The sequence below is a fragment of the Stigmatopora nigra genome, chromosome 1 (genome assembly GCF_051989575.1).
Source record: "Stigmatopora nigra isolate UIUO_SnigA chromosome 1, RoL_Snig_1.1, whole genome shotgun sequence".
Taxonomy (NCBI): domain Eukaryota; kingdom Metazoa; phylum Chordata; class Actinopteri; order Syngnathiformes; family Syngnathidae; genus Stigmatopora; species Stigmatopora nigra.
The window spans coordinates 1,952,501-1,976,164 of NC_135508.1; the positions used below are offsets into that span (position 1 = coordinate 1,952,501).

Sequence of the window (23,664 nt, forward strand, 5' to 3'; positions counted from 1 at the left end):
CACAATTATCAACAACAAAAAACAGAAGATAATTAATAAAAAATAATAATAAATAAATAATCAATTTACAAGTGATAAATAAATGAGTAGCTGATGTGGCAACATTTTTCACACATTATTTAAATGTTTATATTAACATAAATATAATATTTATGTGAATATTTTTGTATGCAAATGAGTCACGAAAAATTTACGAAATCACCCAAAAAGTAAATGCATTTCCTAAACGTTATTTTATTTTGAATTCCCCTTATTAAGTGATTAAAAACTACAAATGCGACATGGCACATATTTTCACGCACACACAAGGGGCACACGCAAAATTCTAAAATGTACTGCAAAGTGGACGGCTTTCGACACTGGTAGAACCGACTCTTGACTCCATCTGGTGGAAAAACGTAGGTATTACATCTTATAACTTCTTAGAGGGAGATCTTTCAGCGGTGCAGGACACATTTTCATATGCTATAAGATATTAATAAATCATTTTCTTATATTTTTCATCTTTCATACTGAATTGGGACAGTTTAACCAATTTTAAAGTGTTTTAGTTGGTAGTTGTGTGGACTATGGAACGAATTAGAGAATTTACATATAAAGTACACCTCTACTTACGAAATTTTCAAGTTACGAAAATCTCTCGGAACCAATTAATTTCGTAAGTAGGGCTACGACTGTACTTCAATTCATATTTTTCTTCCAAATTTTAATTCTCCCATGCGATGAATTTCATATCAATTTAACACTACCCCCCTAGAGTGCGATTCCCAGGAAAGGAAAAAGGTTTTTAATTGTTTATTTAATCACTGACATGGTTGAGGAGGCATGAAAATGTCAATATTTAAAGGTGGTAAACAACAACAGTAAATGTCTGACACATTATTTGTTTAATTGCTTTCAAGCACACATTAACATAAGCAATTCCTTGGAAGCTATAGTGCGAGCATAGCAGAAAATTGGCCTAGAGTGCTTTAGGGAATTACAAAGGCAGATTGCACCATGTGCTGCAAGTCTAAGCTAGTGGAACCGACATTTCCAAGCATTTTTTTATATATTTTATTATTATTATTTTTTTATACAAACCCCCGTCATCCAATTATGATCCGTCTACGCACTTTTTAGTGTCTTTGCTTCAGAAGTCTTCCAAAAAGCTCATTCACGAGTGTCTCGTCATGTGGAAAATAAGCTTTACTGTTTGATTGTTTTTCATTTTTTTGTAGTTATCTTTTGTGTCCTGATGAAGACATTTTTGGGGAAATGACATCATTTTAAGGTTCTTTTTTGAAGTGTAGTCATTTTTTGACTAAGTTTGTTGGTTTATTAGTAGTTTTAAATTTAGAAAATATGACCATTAGGTTAAATTTCAATTTTGGCCTGAATATAAGACGATGTTTTTTTTTTTTTTGCATTGAAATTAGAATGAAAAAGCGTCTTAAATTCGGGGTCTAGTTATTATTCCCATTCACAATGCTAGATGGCGCCAGATATGAATGCTGGACACTTTGATGGTCCATGCTAGTTTGTCATTTTATCAAAATAAATTGGTTGATTTATATTTAATAAAAACAGAAGTTATTCATTTAGAAATCTGATTACATTTTAATTGACATATTTAATTGTTCAGATATTAAGATGGAAGATTTTGCATGATTTGAATGAGGCAAACTGTTTTTTTTACTCTCAAATATATTGTTTTAATCATTTGTTTCAGATTGACTGTCTTGATTTTGTGTAAAAAATTGAATTTGGTGTGCAAAAAGTCTTTTCAAAAGTCTTATTTTTATTATTTTTATGGTTTTACACTATGCTGATTGTGATACTGTTAGCTACTAATAGCTAGCCAATACAGTGTGTCATTTGAGATAGGCTCCAGCACCCCCCTTTGCAAACCATTGTGTGAATTAGCGGTTCAGAAAATAAATGAATGAATGGAAAAGTTAATTGTTCATTCAAAAAGAGCAGGAACGTAAACCATCCCCATTTACGGAGTATTTGTTTGGGTATCTCAATACTTCGTACGTCGGCAAATTCAAAAATTAATTATGCATGAATTTGATGCATAAATTACAGTTGACGCATGGAGAAGAGAAACCAAGATGAAAATGGAAATCAGCCTATCAAAAAGGACAGTGTCAAAAATCCACCTTCGTGTGCATGAGACGGGAAAATAAATGTTTATTTTCGGGTCACTGGGGATGTTAATTACAAGTGTGTGGGTGTGTGTGTGTGTGTTTTGACTGTATTTTATCTTCCGACCAATGCGTTAGAAGCTAAAAAAAATAGAGCTCTCCTATTGGCCGGCTCTCATTCATTATAAATGACAGTTTAAGGACATTTTCAATGACGGTTTACATTTACCTTGGAAGGTCAAAAGGTGAATGCAGGAAGTAATTGCATCAACTATCGTCAAGCGTTCATGATTTGGCTATGATTTATTATGCAGTACTACTACTAAGTGCCATGTGATTGGTTGGCAATTGGTTCAGGGTCTGTCCCATTTCCTGCCCTGTATCAATTGGGTCACGTCCGGCTCATAAATGACCGAAATGGTGAAGATAATAGAGTTTCTGTAGTGATTATTTTGTGGTGTTTTTGTAGTGTTTTTTTGGGTGGTGTTTTTGTAGTGCTTTTTTGGTGGTGTTTTTGTAGTGTTTTTTTCGTGTGGTGTTTTTGTAGTTTTTTTTGTGGTGATTTTGTAGTGTTTTTAGTGGTGTTTTTTTTTGGTGGTGTTTTTGTAGTGTTTTTGGTGGTGTTTTTTGTAGTTTTTTTGGTGACGTTTTTGTAGTGTTTTCTTGGTGGCGTTTTTGTAGTGTTTTTTTGTGTTGGGTGTTTTTGTAGTGTTTTTTGTGTGGTGTTTTTGTAGTGTTTTTTGCTGGTGGTTTTGTAGTGCTTTTTTGTGGTGTTTTTGTAGTTTTTTAGTGGTGTTTTTGCAGTTTTTTGGTCGTGTTTTTGTAGTTTCTTCTGTGGTGTTTTTGTAGTATTTTTTGCGTGGTCTTTTGGTAGTGTTTTTTGGTGGGGGTTTTGTATTTTTTGTGGTGTTTTTGTAGTGTTTTTAGTAGTTAATTAATTCTGAAAATGCAGTGAAGAAGGGGAACTATTTGCAAAAAAATCCATGGTACACAACCAGTTCTGGAACCAATTAATTTCGTAACTAAATGTTTTCAGGTTTTTCAATTCCCCCTCCAACCCTCCGAAATACAACTCATTTTAGTACTATTAAACACATTTTAGTACTATTAAACCACTAGTTATTTGTTACTATGTTAATAGATGGCGAATTAGACCAAATAAAAATGTTTTTCCAATCCAATATCCTGTTTTAGCTGTTTTTTCAGAGGGTTGTAACCAATTAATTAGTTTTTAGTTCATTTCTATGGGAAACATTCATTTGATTTACAAGTAAATCAACATACGAGCTCAGTCCCGTAACTCATTAAGCTCATATCTCAAGATTCCACTGCATTTTATTTATTTATCTTTTACCTCCTGCTACTTCATTCCTTTTCGTAGGCGTTTTTTTAAAGACTTTTCAGATGTTCACCAGCGGTTTCCCTGAGCATTATGAAGTGTTTGTATTTGCCCCGTTTGCAGCAAGACTATTAACATGATTCACAACAGGGGGCTGATCAAATCTACACCGCCGCAGCACACTCGGCGAGGGGCGAGGGGGCGGGGCCAACTTTTTCCCTTCAGCTAGCTTGAATAGAATCGCAAAGCTTGCACTCTTCCATCCGCCTACATGTTAAAACCCTTCCATGTCTGCTGAGGATGATTGCAACCAAGAACATGACATGGATGGTTAACCTTGTATATCTGGCGGAAATGATTTATCGGCCGGCCCAGAAAGTCCGTCGGTCTTCCTCACGGGTATCCGAGGATCCTCCGGGGTAAAAAAATAACGCCGTCCTTAACGACAACAGCCCGAGTCAATTAATGTGAAGTACAACGTGCCTTGCAGACTCACCATCTGCTTGATATCTACTGCTCGGTGAAAGCATTAAATAGGCTGATTATAGACATTATAGGAAAGTGCCACTCTTTTTTGACAACAGATGGGAATTGTCTTGCAATGGCGGTGACAAAATCGTCTTGGCCTGTACTGTGTAATTGACAAATGAAATGATTCAGGGGGATAAACATACCCTTTCATCATTTAAACGGGTGGAAAATGTCAGTTGAAAAAGACGGTTTTAACCCCCCAACCAAGGACGAATGACAACAATGGACAGATGAGATTTTAATTGATTTTTATAGCAATTCTTGCGCTACAGTCCCATTTTTTTATGGGCATCCCTAGATTGGTCGCCAGTCAGTCAGAGAAACAGACGACCACTCACGCTCACAAATCATAGTGCCAACGAGTGGGAATTGAACCCAGTTTGCCTGCATCAAAGTCAGGTAGAAGAACCACTATGCCAGAGGGCGTAAACATTTTTGACAGAGAGAGCCTTAAACTATAGTGGTACCTTGACATACGAGTGCCCTGACATACGAGCAATTTGAGATATGAGTAATAATTTGGGCATGAATTTATCTTGAGAGAAGAGTAAAATTTTGGCCATATTTATCTTGAGATACGAGTAACATTTTGGGCATATATTTATCTTGAGATAAGAGTAAAAAAATTGGGCATATATTTATCTTGAAATACGAGTGAATTTTCGGGCATATTTTTCATTTTTCTTGAGATACGAGACAAATTTTGGGCATATATTTATCTTGAGATAGGAGTAAAATTTTGGGCATATATTTATCTTGAGATACGAGTAAAATTTGGGGCATATATTTATCTTGAGATAGGAGTAAAATTTTGGGCATTTATTTATCTTGAGATACGAGTAAAATTTTGGGCATATATTTATCTTGAGATAGGAATAAAATTTTGGGCATATATTTATCTTGAGATACAAGTAAATTTTTGGGCATATATTTATCTTGAGATACAAGTAAAATTTTGGGCATATATTTATCTTGAGATAGGAATAAAATTTTGGGCATATATTTATCTTGAGATACGAGTAAAATTTTGGGCATATATTTATCTTGAGATACGAGTGAAATTTTGGGCATATATTTATCTTGAGATACGAGTAAAATTTTGGGCATAAATTTCTCTTGAGATACCAGTAAAATTTTGGGCATATATTTATCTTGAGATACGAGTAAATTTTTGGGCATATATTTATCTTGAGATACGAGACAATTTTTGGGCATATATTTATCTTGAGATACGAGTAAAATGTCCCTATTAAAGTTCTATTAAACACTGTAGTAATATTAAACCACTAGTTATGTGTTACTTTGTTAATAGATGGCAAATTAAAACAAATAAAAATGTTTTTCCAATCCAATATCCTGTTTTGGCTGTTTTTTCAGAGGCTTGAAACCAATTAATTTGTATTTAGTTCATTTCAATGGGAAACGTTCATTTGATTTACGAGAAAATCGACATACGAGCTCAGTCCCGGAACGAATTAAGCTCGCATCTCGAGGTACCACTGATACCAAAGTTGAACAACAAGAAAATGACCAAACAACTCCAAATTAAATTATTCTTTTTTCAACCAAAACTAGCTTTATGAGATTCAGAATCACGGGTCGAGGGCAATCAATGCCCCTGTGGCATTTCATCAATACCAAATTGAGGAGAAGAGTGAAACCCAAATGCCATAAGAGCACCATGTTGGAGTTAATTGTGAGATACTCGCGCTTTATTTTGAAGGCCTAATTAGTTCACGGTGTCTAGACAGAGATGGGAGGGAGTTGAATCAATATTGACCAAAGGAAAGGACGCCAATACACAACATGAGAATGTTGGACTTTTTTTACATAGTTTATTTTGTTAGGAAACGCCACGTCCTTTTCGACCGAAGCATATTTTTGACTGTCGCTCTTCCTGTCGGCTTAAACCTCATCAGCCTTCTGGCAAAAGTGCTGGCGACCTTTCATCTGAATGGATGCGGGAACAGGGGTGTCAAACTCAGTTGGGTTGGCGCCAATGATATCTAATGTGGGATGGACAGTGGATTATCCATTTTGACTGGGAGGGGCAATTGAGTGAATGTTGGAATTGTAATATGGACAAGTTATCATGACAACTACTGTCTCAAACTTTTTGCATGGCAACGTGCTTGTAACATAACACTAAACTAATTTAAATGAACTTGAGTTACGATGCAAACACACTCAAAAATAAGTTAATCGAACTTTACACTAAACTTAAATCTAATTTTGTTTTACATTTTAATACCTTTCTTCTCCTGGGTTGGCTCTATTGGCCCCGCCTCCAACCTGATTGCATGGCAACGTGATCATAACATAACATACATAAATTTAAATGAAATTAGATTACGATTCAGACACTCTCAAAAATGAGTTTAATTTTACTTTACACTAAACTTAATTCAAATTTAGTTTGAAATTTTGATACCTTTCTTCTCCCGGGTTGGCTCTATTAGCCCCGCCTCCACCCTGATTTTCAGATGCAACCTATCAAGAGTTGCTTGCTTTTGTATTCCCTTCAAAATATTCAGAAAACGATGCACAACAATTGTCCTCACAACAGGATAACGTACTACCACTTGCCAACAAGAAGTAGTATATACTCCTCTCAAATTAGCGAACAAGCTCCGCCCTTCGCACTGACAAACATGAAAAAACACTGAAAAAATGCAAAGCTCCGCCCAGTGCTCATAGAGACATTACACGAGGTAGTTGCGACCAGAAAGACAGTGGCCATGATGTTCTTATGAGCAGCCTCTCATGTCCGCTGTCTGCTCATATTTCAAAATTTGTCTCTTATCTCAAGACAAATATTTGCCCGAAATTTTACTCGTATCTCAAATCGCTCATATATCGAGGTATTACTGTAACACACATACACAAACACCCAAAAATGTTGCGAACTGCCTTAAACTCCTTGTAAAACACACCCATCAACAACTTTCCAGAATTATTTCCCTGTCTATTCCGCCAAGCTGTCTTTACAATGGCATCTTCTAGATTAGTTTCTTAAACCCGACTCAAACTATTTAAACCAAATCCCACACACACACACACACTTCCACGCCGCGGCATATAAACAACTCTCAATTATTCTCGCTCTAATTATTTCCACGCTGACCTTTGAGGCGACGACTCTGACATTTCCCTTCACGTGTAACATCCCCGTCGTCCACACCCACATCCCGTCTCGCACCCACATTTCAACTGTACTCACCGTATAAAACGGCCTCAACAATCAAGCTAGCCGAGCCCGGGAGCAATTAAAAATATTTTACCCGGCGTTGTAGTTTGACAGGAGCCGCCGCGGCGAATGCCATTTTCCACAGCAAATTCATGAATGTGTAATTGTAGGGATAATTAGCATAATGGTTTAAGTGTTGTAACGGAGCGCGGCGCCACCTGGGCTGGCGAACATACACACACACTTCACGGCCACTTACGCGTGTTTTTTTTCATTCAACACGGCTTTACATTTTTTTTGCCGTTTGACGAGATGGACGTAATGTTTCTTTATTTTATGGTGTGGGTCAAATGGGGGTGCTTAAGTGGTTTTCACACATTTTGTGTGGAAGGTGTTAAAGAAGTGGAAGAGTCCAAATGTGTTAAATTATTCATATCTCTCTTTAGTGGACGTTAATCATTTGTAAATCTATGACGTCCTGAAGTCTGCGACTTGTTTAACTATGCAAAAAAGTTTGGTCGCCCGGACATTTGGTCACCAGACCAGTGCGACCAAACGTCCGGGCGACCAAACGTCCGGGCGACCAAACGTCCGGGCGACTAAACGTCCGGGCGACCAAACGTCCGGGCGACCAAACGTCCGGGCGACCAAACGTCCGGGCGACCAAACGTCCGGGCGACCAAACGTCCGGGCGACCAAACGTCCGGGCGACCAAACGTCCGGGCGACCAAACGTCCGGGCGACCAAACGTCCGGGCGACCAAACGTCCGGGCGACCAAACGTCCGGGCGACCAAACGTCCGGGCGGCCAAACGTCCGGGCGGCCAAACGTCCGGGCGGCCAAACGTCCGGGCGGCCAAACGTCCGGGCGGCCAAACGTCCGGGCGGCCAAACGTCGGGGCGGCCAAACGTCGGGGCGGCCAAACGTCCGGGCGGCCAAACGTCCGGGCGGCCAACCGTCTGGGCGACCAAACGTCTGGGCGACCAAACGTCCGGGCGTCCTGGTCGGACATATGGCCACTGGACCAGTGCGACCAAACGTCTGGCGACCAAACATCCGGCGACCAAACGTCCGGCGACCAAACGTCAAGAGATTACTGTATCTCAGAAATACCACGTGCAGTATTTTTTCTTTAGATTTTCCCTTCAAATTAACACATTTGTACTCTCTATTAAAACCGTGAATCAGGGGGTGGCTTATACGTGAGAAATTATAAAATTAAACAATTTTGAGGGTGCGGCTTATGTGGCTAATATGCAAGAAAATACAGTACTTCTATTTAACAAAAAAAGTTGATACATTTCAGGCTAACAAACTGTGCCCAAAAAGTCCGTGCCCACCTATATATTTATTAGTTTTGATGTTTTTTTTTTCTCCCAATGGTGGGGTTATTACACGGACCTTCGCCATGCTTTGTTCGGCCTTCTGAAAGACCTAATGACTTTCATTATCAGATTGTGGAATTTAATTTGAGCCGCACCGCCGTCAAAGATGACTAGCCCGATACCACGCCATGCGGGAGACAATAAAAGAGTGAGTAATTGCTCTTTAGCGGAGGCGGGGCACGTCGCGCGGCGTTTTCCCCTTTCGCCGCCGCCACGACCGGTCGCCGAAAGGAAGGGACGAGACACTGAGACTGGCTTTATGAAAGAAATCAATAGCGGCTTGCAGAATTCAGGTTATGAGATTTGAGCTTGGATCCGTTGACTCATTGTGACTAGAGCAATAGTCTGCTTTATTATCCACAAGACCGCTAATGCGTTAGCAAACAAAAGGCCGAGCTGGATGAGTGTTGGGAGAGTCAAGCCAGATTAGTAATGTGTGATTAGGAAGCCATTCAACTGTGGAATTACGCAGCCGTTTACCTCACGGCTCGAAGTCGTAACTGCGGAAAGTTGGAAAAAATGACGGGGAAACAGACATTTAATGTGGATGCTAATACAAAAAATAAATATATATACCGTATTTTCACGACTATAAGGCGCAATTAAAAGTCTTACATTTTCTCCAAAATAGACAGTGCGCCTTATAATACAGTGCGCCTTATATATGGAAAAAACAGAAAACCAAAAACCACCACTGTCGGATATTAAAAAAACACAAACGCCTGAACTGAAACAATACTGTTAAATATGCAGAACAGCCATCTTAGTTTACAAAATCTTCCATCATATAGCTCCTCCCTCACTGCAAGATTTTATACAAAAAATACCAAAACATCAACATTGGCTGGCTCTAAAGGTGACTGTAGTGAGTGCGTGCTTCATACCTGGAAGTTAATAGCAATTACCGTATTTTCATGACTATAAGGCGCACTTAAAAGTCTTGAATTTTCTCCAAAATAGACAGTGCGCCTTATAATCCAGTGCGCCTTATATATGGAAAAAACAGAAAACCAAAAACGAAAAACCACCACTGTCGGATATTACAAAAACGCCTGAACTGAAACAATACTGTTAAATATGCAGATGCCATCTTAGTTTACAAAATCTTTCATCATATAGCTCCTCCCCCACTGCAAGATTTTCTTCCATAAAATCCAAAATATCAACAATGGCTGGCTCTAGAGGTGACTGTAAAGTAGTAAGTGCTTCATACCTGGAAGTCAATAGCAATTACCCTATTTTCACGACCATAAGGCGCACTTAAAGGTCTTAAATTATCTCCATAATAGACAGTGCGCCTTATAATACAGTGCGCCTTATATATGGAAAAAGTGTCATTCATTGAGGGTGCGCCTTATAATGCGGTGCGCCTTATAATACAGCGCGCCTTATAATACAGTGCGCCTTATAGTCGTGAAAATATGGTGTATATATATTCCCACCCAATGAGGAGTTAACAATGAGGCTAATCAATAGCGTTGTGACGTCCCTCCCGGTAGCAGCAGATGTTGTAATATTGTCCCCCTCAACACTCCCACGTTACGATGCCAAACTTGATGAAGACGAGAATGCCTGGGAGAATGGAAATGTGTGTGTGTGTGTGTGTGTGTGTGTGTGTGTGTGTGTGTGTGTGAGAGGGGTGCCAGTGCCAACTCAGCGTTTGGCTGGTCTCACTTTTGTGGATTCTACCCATCTGTCTCCACAGGTCCCTCAAAAGGCCACTCTACTGCCATGTGTTCCTTGGGTACACAAAAAGATATCAAATATTCCTGCAGCTGGTTTGAAAAATACATCAACCACAACTAAATCCTGTATATATGACATATACCAGACATGAGCAAACTACGGCCCGTGGGCCACATTCAGCCCTGTGAGGCGTTTTAATCCGGCCCGCCGATGTTGTCCAAATAGTTTTAATTTTTTATTAATTTTATCCCCAAGATGGCGCCGTCACACGGAAGCCAGTGGCAGTAGTTCTGTCCAGTCTTCTTTGTTTTTCGTGTTTTACAGTTCCTTTATCTTTTTTTAAATGACATTTTAATATTTCTTAATACATTCCTTTTTACTTGACTTTGTACTTTATACTTTTTACTTTAATAATGAGTATGTTAATACTTTAGTCCTTTTTTTCTGTTTATGTTTCTTATGTACTGTTAACGGATGCACTTTTTTATATGTTATCGTATCTTGTGCTGACCCAGGCCCATCTGTCACATTTTTAAAGTCAATGTGGTGGCCCCCGACCCAAAAGTTTGCCCACCCTTGACATATACGGTCTTCCCTCGATTATCGCGACTTCACTTATTGCAAATTCCCTACTTTTGCGATTTTTATTTCTGCTATTTATTATTATTAATTTTTTAAGTTCATAAAAATGTGAAAAGCTACGCTGTAATACGTAAGTGCAAGCTACTCTTGCTACAAGGACTGAAGAAAAAATAAAGGTAGTTATTATAGGGGTGACCCTACTTTTTTCAATTATCGCGGCCATGTTTGCTCTTAATTAACCACAATATTACTGATAGTCATTACTATAGATATCTTTAGATTTCAATCTGGCAATACGGTTAAAGTGGTTAGCAAAGTTTGAGAGTAGTTAGCTGGGATAGGTTCCAGCACCCCCGCACCGTTGTGAGGATAAAGCGGTTCAGAAAATGAATGAATTTTGTCTCTTACATGCTCTGCCATTGGCTGACCACTGATTCAGGATGTACGCCACCTGGTGCCTGAAGTCAACTATGATAGGCTCCGACACCCCCTGCGACCCTTGAGAGGATAAATCGGTTCAGAAATGAAACATGTTTTAAGACTTGGACCCCTCCATGAAAAAAAAAATATCTATATATTTTGACCCATGTCGATAGATGACCACCAGAGGGCACCATTGCTTTCCCTTTGACATTCTATAACTATTTGGCTTGTGATTTACTTAATGAACACTTTTGAGACACCATGTTTGGTTGGATGGGCTGTCTGGGGGTCTCCATACAAAGAAAAAAATGACAGGAGGCTCAACGGAAAAAAAAGACAATATAATGATTGACAGATTGGCAGTGGGTGGGTGAGAAACTTCAACGTTGGGATTTAATTGAAATGCTTAATTTAATTTGGGTTCACAGTACTGTGTTTTATGATTTTAGCGTCATAGCTAACAGGAATGACGCTATTCGTTTTCTCTTTTTGCGGGAAAGTTTATTGAATGCAATGCATTTTATGGTCTTTCTACAATGTACAATGAAAAGGTTTCAATGAATATTTGAAGAAGTAGTCATGAAAAGATTTAAATATACAATAAAAAAGGAATTAAGTCAAGTTAAAATTCAATTGTAGTTTTATCCTGCAATGATGGTTAATCAAACAATTGTAATGTCAACCTCGGCCAATTGCTCCCCTTATTAATGATGGCAATTATATTTATGAAGCGATAACAAATGCTATGCTAAACATATTTACTCACAAGTAGACGGCTTGGCCAATCAGTGTGCAGTAAATTCAAGATTCTGTAGATGTTGCTGTATGACGCTGACAGGTTGACTGTCTGGGTACATTGCTTGCTGACACGCTATATTTATACACTAGTGAAAAGGCAGACATGATTGACATATCATGCTTAAAGCATGACAATATTAAACAATTATGTTTTCATGTCCTACCAGTGACCGAGACGATCCGGATTAGAACCAAAATGGCTGAAACGAGATCGGTTATACCAGGGGTGTCAAACATACGGCCCGCGGGCCGGATCCGGCCCGTCTGGTGGTTTGGTACGGCCCGGGGAAGAAAGATGCACTGTAAAAAAAAAACCAGAATTTTCTTTAAAATTTGTAGTTCTTGTATTATCTGCTAGGGGTGCGGTGTTTTAGTACGTGCAGATAACATGAAAGCAACATTGCGACGGAACTAGGACAACCTTGACCTGGTAAAAGGTTGTTTATTGTATATTGTTCATATTGTAAAAGGAAAATTCTGTTAATAAACTTTTTGATAATTTACTCATTCTTTGCACTAATTATTAGTATTAGTGACTAATATAAAGGAAAAAAGTGGGCTTATTGTTAGTTCTATGTCAGTTTGCAATGAGTTTACTGGTCCGACCCGCTTGATCTCAAATTAAGCCGTATTCGGCCCGCAGACCAAAAGTACGAAAGTTGTTATAAGGGGTACACAATTTGAAATACTCAAAAAAAGTATGTGTTGACAGCTATGAATATGGCCCACTAAGTAGCTGAAGTTAAATCAAATGTTGTTGCACTTCTCGTCTTTAACACTAGGGAGAGCTCACCAATTCAACAAGGCTTTTCTATTGTTTTCAATCAATCTGGGAAACTTGAATTGCAGTATTCTGTACCACGTGAATAAACTTTTATAAAATAATGCAGTATAATGAGTTTGTCAGATCGGTTTTTACAAAAAAGTACTTTAAAAATCCTGTACAAAAGTTGTTATACCACATACACAATTTGAAATGATGAAAAAAACTTACTGGAAAAACTTATAAGTTGCCAGGTATGCTGGATATCATATCAATAGACGGTTTTGGGAGTCAAATATGTCACAAAGTACTACTTATCTAACTTCCTTTTGGACTTTTTCCTTTTTACGCCATCTTTACTTATTTATCCCAATCTGAGAACAGCATATTCCCCTTCCCAACTTGAATACTATTTTAGCTCCTCTCCTCAGCTTAATTCCTCTCAACCTCTCACTTCCTTGTGTAAAATCCCATGTATTTCAAGAATCCATTTTTTTGGTGAATTACACTAAAAGGGCTACAGCTGTAATCATAGGATAAGTAGAAGGCGACATGGCAGGTGTTTGAGGAGAGATAAGCCACCGACCACTGCGAGACTCAGCATCACTTCCATTTTAAATGTTTTGGAGCTTCTACTTCCTTGTTTGATTTCTTACCTGCGGCACCCCCGTGAGCTGTCGCCAGGGAGATATGGGCAGTTTTTTTACTTCCTCACGTTTCCTCGTTCGGGGTAAGATGCTGGCCTGGTGTCTGTACTTAGCTAGGATAGGCTCCGGCACCCCCCTCATGACCCTTGTGAAGATAAGCGGTTAAGAAAATGAATATATGAATAATTTATGTTTTTTTTTTATAGGTTTCATAACATGATGTTGCTATCTGTGTGTGTATATATGTATTTCTAGTTATACCTTGAGATATGAGCTTAATGTGTTCAGGGACTGAGCTTGTATGTTGAGTTACTTGTATCTCAAATTTTTGTTTTGCATAGAAATTAACGGAATACATATTAATTTGTTTTTACTCTCTGGGGAAAGAAAACATAAAAAAACTGGATATTACAATGGAAAAACATATTTTTATTGGTGGTAATTCATCATTTATTAACAGAATAACAAATAACAAGTGGTTATGATTTTTAATATTAATATAAGACATTGATCAGGAGTTCATTGATGGGAGAGAGAGACTTGACGGATGCTCTTTGTCAGGTTCATTAATAATTACCTTCGTCCGTAATTATCAATAACTGCAGGAAGACATCTTATTCAATTATTGACATTTAATTAAATAGAAATGGATACAACAGGTAAAAGCCTCCGGAGGGGAGCATTACAGCAAGTGTCCCTTACAACTTCCGAACGTCTTCTCGAATAGACGTTTTCGTCCCATTCTTATGGTCACAAGTTACAGAGTTGTTGATCATTCCATCACGTATGAGTAAAAACAACATCTGGGACTACAATAACAATCAAAGTATTTTACTAATAACAAAAACAGGGACTAGACCTAACAACATTTAGATTAGAGTAATTATACAACCTCCTTGACCTAAGAATCATATAATATAATCATAATCATATCATCGTTACATACAGAAAAACCCGAAGTGTACGGTTACATAACGATAACAATATTCTTGTTATTGTCCGAATAGCCCTGTCCTCGTCACCAAGGGCCCACCAAATCTCAAGGACCCAGATTGGGTGGATTGTTTGTATAACCATCCTGGAACAGGCTGTCTAGGTTAAAGATGACTTGGTGTGACCTCAACACTTTTGAAAAACAGAAAGAGAATGATTTAACAAAGTAATGAATTAATACAGAGAAAAGAAAGAGAATGATTTAATAAAGAAATGAATTAATATAACTATTATAATAGTAAAACAGAATAAACCCAACACTCTTGTAACATAATTTTAACGTTAAATTTAACTTAAATGAACTTAGATTCCTACACACACTTAAAAAAGTTTTAATCTTACGTTAAATTTAACTTAAATGAACTTAGATTCCCCTCCCCACACACACACTTAAAAAAGTTTTAATCTTATTTTACACTAAATTTAAATCTTAATAATAAATAACTGGCAAGCCACCTCAGTCATGCGTATACTACTCATGTTTTTTAATTATTTCATACTTAATATCGATTATCATCATACGTATTTTCTTCCCACTACCCTTCATTCCCTGGCTTGTTTTTGATCCATTTTGTTTCCTTTAATTTTGACTGAACAACGCAAAATAATGAAAAAATGCAATGCTCCACCCAGTACTCGTAGAGATCTTTTCACAAGAGATTCGGCAAGAAAGACGTGGAAATCATAAGTGACCTCTCGCGTTTCGGCCACCTAGCTATCTCATATGCTCGTATCTCAAAATTTGACTCTTATCTCAAGGCAAATATTTGCTTGGAATTTTACTCCTATCTCAAAATTCATCTCGTATCTCAAGGCAAACATTTGCTCGGAATTTTACTCGTATCTCAAATTCCTTGTATGTTAGAGCACTCGTATCTCAAGGCATTACAGTATCAGCGATCAACAACATTTTGACCAAAACTCCAAAAATAATCTTGTTAAAGTAGACCCAATGTTTTTGAGCCTGATTAACGTATTTTCACGACTATAAGGCGCACTGTATTATAAGGCGCACTGTCTATTTGGGAGAAAATTGAAGACTTTTAAGTGCGCCTTATAGTGGTGAAAATCCGGTAATTGCTATTGACTTCCAGGTATGAGGCACTCACTACTTTACAGTCACCTCTAGAGCCAGCCATTGTTGATGTTTTGCATTTTTTTGTATAAAATCTTGCAGTGGGGGAGGAGCTATATGATGGAAGATTTTGTAAACTAAGATAACATCTGCATATTTAACAGTATTGTTTCAGTTCAGGCGTTTGTATTTTTTTAATATCCGACAGTGGTGGTTTTTCGTTTTTGGTTTTCTGTTTTTTCCATATATAAGGCGCCCTGGATTATAAGGCGCACTGTCTATTTTGGAGAAAATGAAAGACTTTTAAGTGCGCCATATAGTGGTGAAAATAGGGTAATTGCTATTGACTTCCAGGTATGAGGCACTCACTACTTTACAGTCACCTCTAGAGCCAGCCATTGTTGATGTTTTGCATTTTTTTGGATAAAATCTTGCAGTGGGGGAGGAGCTATATGATGGAAGATTTTGTAAACTAAGATGGCTAAGATGATCTGCATATTTAACAGTATTGTTTCAGTCCAGGCGTTTGTGTTTTTTTTAATATCCGACAGTGGTGGTTCTTCGTTTTTGGTTTTCTGTTTTTTTCCATATATAAGGCGCACTGGATTATAAGGCGCACTGTCTACTTCGGAGAAAATGTCAGACTTTTAAGTGCGCCTTATAGTCGGGAAAATATGGTAGTTAATTTGATACTTTTAGAAAAGAAAGATGTTTTAACAAATCAAAACGTTAAATTATTTGGGCAAATTTAATTTCATTTTCCAAGTGTCAGGCAGACGTGACTACCAAAAGGGGCGTCGGCTAATGAGCAAACTCCTTGACATTTCATGTTGTTAAAAATGTTATGCCTGAAATTTTTTTTGATATACTTGGCAAACTTTGATGCCAGTTTTAACCAGGTTTCCGCAAAAAAACTAATCATAAGTTTTCCGTGCTTACATAACACCCGTGTTCCATTGTCTCCACCTTTACGTTCTTTTGTAATCTTCCTTTGTGAAGTCAACGGCATAACGACAAAAGTTTGTTTACCCACACAGAGCCAGGAATACCCGATTTTTTGCCACTAATTGAGACCGTCGACTTGTTCGAAGACAAACACGGTAGAAATCTGTCACCATCAAACAAATACTCCCTTTGCCAATTTATTAAGTGGAAAAACACGCTTTTTCTTGATGTTCGTATTCCTCAACTTTTTTTACCGTTTCATATTTTATTTGTATCTTGTTTGTGTGCACGTACGTACGCGTTACATTTTTTAATCGTCCCAGCTGTAGAGGAAGCAATGTTTTTCGTTGATGCCGATTTGAAAATGTGCGTCATTTTCAGGTCCCTCCTGCACTAACCTCAAAAAGTCATCATCACTAAAGCGACTCTGAGTGATGAAGAGGAGCTAGAATTGGTTCCACACCAGCAGTGATTCTTCGTCTTCATCACGTGCAAGTGAGTTGAAGTTGTTTCATTTTTGTATTCTTTACATTATAAGGCATAGCTAACTTTGCACTATAAGGTGTAACTAAAATAATCTTCTAAGAGAAGAAAAATACATTTTCTTAAAAGCCAGCAGGGAATTCCCTTTAGCACAGCACCATCTAGTTGATGTACACAACCCATACTACTACTACATTTCCATCAAGTGTATGTACACAACTCCTATTGCTACTACTGCTAGAGCGCTCCATCTATTTAATGTACACAACCCACTACAATTATTACTACTACCACTACTATAGCTTCATCTAGTTAATGTACACAACCCAATACCATTACTACTACGACCACTACTATAGCTCCATCTAGTTGATGTACACAACCCACTACTACTACTACTACAGCTCCATCTATTGTATGTACACAACCCCTTATTACTACTAATACTCCTAGTAGAGCTCCATCTAGTTAATGTACCCCACACTACTACTTCTACTACAACAGCACCATCAAGTGGATCCATAACACAACCCACTACTACTACTACAGAACTACTACAGTTCCATCTTGTTGATGTATACAACCCCCACTACTACCATGACTTCAGCTCCATCTAGTTGATGTTCACAACCCCATATTACTACTACTACTACAGCCCCATTTAGTGGATCTTTAACACAACCCACTACTACCACTACAGCTCCATCTAGTGTATGTACACAACCCACTACTACCACTACCACTACCACAGCTCCATCCAGTGTATGTACACAACCCACTACTACTACCACTACCATTACCACAGCTCCATCTAGTTAATGTACACAACACCTGCTACTACTACCACTACTATTGCTCCATCTAGTTAATGTACACAACTACTACTACTACTGCAGCTCCATCTAGTTGATGTACACAACCCCTAAAACTACTACCACTACCACTACTTCAGCTCCATCTAGTTGATGTACACATCCCCTACTACTACTACCACTACTATAGCTCCATCTAGTTAATATACACAACAACTACTACTACTGCTATAGCTCCATCTAGTAAGTTGATGTACACAACCCCCTACTACTACTACTACTACTACTATAGATCCATCTAGTTAATATACACAACAACAACTACTACTATTGCCACAGCTCCATCTAGTTAATGTACACAACCCCTACTACTACTACCACTACCACTACTTCAGCTCCATCTACTCGATCTACACAAAACAATCTATATTTCACACATCCTTTGCACAAGGTAGGCTCCACTAACAATTACTAAATGATTGAATAGTACAATAATGTAAAGGAAATCGGTGTTTCTCCAATGGATGATCTAAAAAATAAAATAAAAACATGATTGTTAGATGGCTGTTTGAAGTAACATTCCAAAAAACGGTGGATAATTTATTTGATTGGGTGAAGGACAAGGACAGATTTAACTTTGACAATTGCTGTGCTATTCTTCTGTGAGAGTTTTTTTTTTGCGTACAACTGTGACAGATTCCTGATTAAAACCAGTTAAATACTTTATGGCTTATTCTGATGCTTTTTTCATTTGAATTCAGTCCCTGTAGCTAGCTGTCATACTTCCTTCACAATTCTAGGACCATGTTTCTAAAATCTCTTTTCAAACTCTTCTATCATTCATTATTTTTACCATCACGAATACATTTCTGCTGCAAGAAATGTTCCGCCTTCTTCCCGCATTAAGCTCACGCAAAAAAATGTATTTGTTGGCTTACTTAAGAGCTTTTAATGAGTGGATTTTTATTAGGTACTGAAAGTAGTCATTTTCAGATGAACAGTAAAAGCTTGTGTGGGATGGAGTAATGAAAAATGGCTTCTTATTTTGCTTTGTTTATCGCCATTTTTGGAGTGAAATTGAAGTATTACTCAGGTTTTATTTGGTAGAAAGATGGAATAGGCATTGAGTGTTTGCAATTAGTTGATAATTATAAGGGTTGTTGTTGTTGTTTGGCCATCTGTCCCTAAATTGCAGCTTCTTGTTTTGTATAGACATTATGGTAATTGGAATGGAATTGGCATACGCTATTATTGTTTGACATTGGTAAAAAATAATCGTGAAAATGTCATTAAATTGGTATTAAAAGCTTATAAATAAAATTATATAAAATATTTTAAGAAGGTTTTCAGCAGAATGTGAGGTGGAATCTGTAAAATCCGACTTAAGAAAATATTTGTATTTTTAATTGTTGATTATATATTGATTAATTCCAAAAACGGGAACATTTGAGGACATTCATTTTGGTTTCATAAGGCGCATTGGATTATAAGGCGCCCTGTCTATTTTGGAGAAAAATCTAAGACTTAAGTGCGCCTTATAGTAATGAAAAGTCTGTGTGGAGGCCACTATTGGTTGAAGTACTATTGTTTATTCAATATATTTTTTTTACATTTATCAGTGTCAGTACAGATTTTGTTGTTTTCCAGCCTTATTCTATTTCAAACTTGACTGTAGAAGCTAAATACCATATTTTCCATATATAAGGCGCACCACATTATAAGGCGCATCGCATTATAAGGCGCACCCTCAATGAATGGCACATTTTATTTTTTCCCATATATAAGGCGCACTGAATTATAAGGCGCCCTGTCCATTTTGGAGAAAATTTAAGACTTTTAAGTGCGCCGTAGTCGTGAAAATACAGTATGTATTTTTTCATAGGATTTTTTGTTTTTATTCTGCGTGGAGGCCACTATTGGTTGAAGTACTATTACTACTACTAGTACTTATTCAATATATTTTTTGCATTTATCAGTGTCAGTACACATTTTGTTGTTTTCCTGCCTTATTCTATTTCAAACTTTACTATAGAAGTTAAATACCGTATTTTCCATATATAAGGCGCACCACATTATAAGGCGCACCCTCAATGAATGGCACATTTGATTTTTTCCCATATATTAGGCTCACTGAATTATAAGGCGCACTGTCTATTTTGGGGAAAATTGAAGACTTACAGTCGTGAAAATACGGTAATTGCTATTGACTTCCAGGTATGAAGCACTCACTACTTTACAGTCACCTCTAGAGCCAGCCATTTTTATGTTTTGGATTTTTTTGTATAAAATCTTGCAGTGGGGGAGGAGCTATATGATGGAAGATTTTCTAAACTAAGATGGCATCTGCATATTTCACAGTATTGTTTCAGTTCAGACCTTTGTGTTTTTTTAATATCCGACAGTGGTGGTTTTTTGTTTTTGCTGTTCTGTTTTTTCCATATATAAGGCGCACTTGATTATAAGGCGCTCTGTCTATTTTGAAGAAAACTTCAGACTTTTAAGTGCGCATTATAGTCGTGAAAATACGGTACACACTTTTTTAGGAGTTGGACTTTACCTTTACCCACTCTAGAATAACATATCCAGTCAAATATTGGTTTAAAAAGCTTTCAAAATAATTCCCGCTAACTTTCACGTGACAAAAACTTTACAGTTCATCAGGGCTATGTCTATTTTTACTCACGGCGAATGTAGCATAGCCTGTAAAGCCTGAAAGCTGGAGGAAGGACGAAGGAAGGAATGCGAGGTTCAAGCCTGCCTCTTCTCCAGTTAATTGGCCTGGCTGGTAGCTGGCGATGTGACAGATTGAATTATCAAGCCGCCTCCGATCCCCCTGCGGTATATCCTGGTTGACTATTAATGACCCGCTTCACTAGCCTCCTTTTGCGCTGCTTACTCTTCACTCTGATATTTTTCACTCAGCCATGAGACTCTTTCTTTTGAAATAGCCATCCATGTTTCATCAAAAGCTTGAGTTTATCCAACATGGCTGTTTTTATTTTATTTTTAAAGATACATTGGACCAGGTACGATTGTTAGCTTGACTGTTAGCTTCCTTCAGGGCTGAACAATGTGTCAATTTTCTAAAGGGACATTGAAGTACTTACTCTTTTTTACAACTGCTGACTCATTTAACAATCGTTAAATTCAGATTGAAGTGTGTCGGCTAATAAACAGCATTAGCTGCTTGTTAAGTCTTTCCTTTGGTTTTGAACCACTTCATTGTGGCGCCCTTTTTTGGTTATGAGACAAATCTTAACTACTGGTTAAGTCTTTCCTTTGATTTTGAACCATTTCATTTTGGTTTTGGTGCCCTTTTTTGGTCATGAGACACGTCTCAGCTGCTGGTTAAAAATTTCTTTTGATTTTGAACCATTTCATTTTGATTTTGGCACACTTTTTTTGGGTTATCAGAGATATCTCAGCGGCTAGTTATGTCTTTACTTTGATTTTTGAACCACTTCATTGTGGCGCCCTTTTTGGTTATGAAACATGTTTCAGCTGCTGGTTAAGTCTTTCCTTTGATTTTGAACCACTTCATTTTGATTCTGGCAACATTTTTTGGTCATGAAACATGTCTCAGCTGCTGGTTAAGTTTTTCCTTTGATTTTGAACCACTTCATTTGGATTTTGGTGCCCTTTTTTGGTTATGAGACCAGCCTCAGCTACTTGTTAAGTCTTTCCTTTGTGTTTAAACCACTTCATTTTGGCTGTTTTTTTGGTTATGAGACACATCTCAACTGCTAGCCAACCAAGTCTTTCCACTGATTTTGAACCACTTCATTTTGGCGCTCTTTTTTTGGTTATAAAACACGTCTCAACTGCTTGTTAAGTCTTTCCCTTGATTTTGAACAGCTTCTTTTCGCGCCCTTTTTGGTTGAGACACGGCCCAGCTGGTTGCTAAGTCTTTTATTTGTTTTTGAACCACTTCATTTTGGGACCCTTTTTGGTTATGAGACCAGCCTCAGCTACTTGTTAAGAAGTATTTCCTATGATTTTGAACCCCTTCATTTTGATTTTGGTGCCGTTTCTTGGTTATGAGACACATCTCAGCTACTTGTTAAGTCTTTCTCTTGATTTTGAACATGTCCCTTTTGCGCCCCTTTTTGGTTGAAACACATCTCAGCTGCTTGTTGAGTCTTTCCTTTGATTTTGAACCACTCCCTTTCGATTTTGGCACCCCTTTTTTTGGGTTATGAGACAGGTCTCTGCGGCTTGTTAAGTCTTTCCTTTGATTTTGAACCACTTTATTTCGATTTTGGCGCCCTCTTTTTGTTAAGTCTTTCCCTTGATTTTGAACAGCTTCATTTTGGCGCCCTTTTTGGTTGAGACTCGTCTCAGCTGCTTATCAAGTCTTTCCTTTGATTTTGAACCACTTCATTCATTTTGGGCCCCTTTATTGGTTATGAAACATGTCTCAACTGCTGGTTAAGTCTTTCCCTTGATTTTGAACATCTTCCTTTCGCACCCTTTTTGGTTGAAACACGTCTCAACTGCTGGTTAAGTCTTTCCTTTGATTTTGAACCACTTCATTTTAATTTTTTTGTGCCATTTTTTGGTGATGAGACCAGTCTCAACTGCTGGTTAAGTCTTTCCTATGATTTTGAACTACTTCCTTTCGATTTTGGCACCCTGTTTTTGGTTATGAGACACATTTCAGCTACTTTTTAAGTCTTTCCTTTGATTTTGAACCACTTAATTTCGATTTTGGCGCCCTTTTTTTTGTCAAGTCTTTCCCTTGATTTTGAACAACTTCATTTTGGCGCCCTTTTTGGTCGAGACTCGTCTCAGCTACTTGTTAAGTCTTTTCTTTGATTTTGAACCACTTAATTTTCATTTTTAACGCCCTTTTTTGGTTATGAGACACCTTTTAGCTGCTCTCCCTCCGATCTCAGTGCCCAATGACACCACCCAGGCTCCCTGAAAAGTAGATCTTGGAATAAAAAGTATGAGCAACCTTGCATTAGACCATCTTGTCATTTTAATCTCTATTAATAACTTTATCTCTGTCACTGTTAACCTTTATATCTGTTATAGCGCCATTTGAAAATGAAGCTATATTCAGATTTCTACTTGTACCACCTGGCGACAAATTCCCATCATGCATTATGATGTCATTAATCTCAACATCTGTGATATCGCCGCATTTACATGGCTCACACAGCCATTCACCCTCGTCTTCATCAAAAAGTTACATTATATTTAAGCACCCAAACAGCTTGCGAACTTTACCGCTTATGTTCAGAGACAGTCTATCACACTACAATTATTCTAAAAGGCTTTATTTGCAATTTATGCTACCGTATTTTCACGACTATAAGGCGCACTGCATTATAAGGCGCACCCTCAATGAATGATATTTTTTCCATATATAAGGTGCACTGTATTATAAGGTGCACTGTCTATTTTGGACAAAATGTAAGACTTTTAAGCGTGCCTTATAGTGGTGAAAATACGGTAATTGCTATTGACTTCCAGGTAAGGAGCACTCACTCACTACTTTACAGTCACCTCTAGAGCCAGCCATTGTTGATGTTTTTTGTATAAAATCTTGCAGTGGGGGAGGAGCTATATGATGGAAGATTGTGTGTAAACTAAGATGGCATCTGCATATTTAACAGTTTGTTAAAGTTGTTTCAGTTCAGGTGTTTGTGTTTTTTTAATATCCGACAGTGGTGGTTTTTCGTTTTTGGTTTTTCTGTTTTTCCATATATAAGGCGCACTGTATTATAAGGCGCAGTGTATTATAAGGCACACTGTATTATAAGGCGCAGTGTCTATTTTGGAGAAAATTTAAGACTTTCAAGTGCGCCTTATAGTCTTGAAAATACGGTAATTGCTATTGACTTCCAGGTATGAAGCACTCACTGCGCAATCATTGGCAGC

General features: G+C 37.8%; 1 long non-coding RNA gene across 1 annotated transcript in view; it reads left to right on the forward strand.

The window, feature by feature from the left end:
• LOC144203451 (uncharacterized) overlaps positions 1–23,664 on the forward strand; it is a 96,460-nt gene that overhangs the window by 609 nt on the left and 72,187 nt on the right. Inside the window, exon 2 of the long non-coding RNA XR_013327693.1 lies at positions 16,865–16,978. This is a non-coding gene — a long non-coding RNA (uncharacterized LOC144203451). The remainder of the gene's footprint in view (positions 1–16,864; positions 16,979–23,664) is intronic.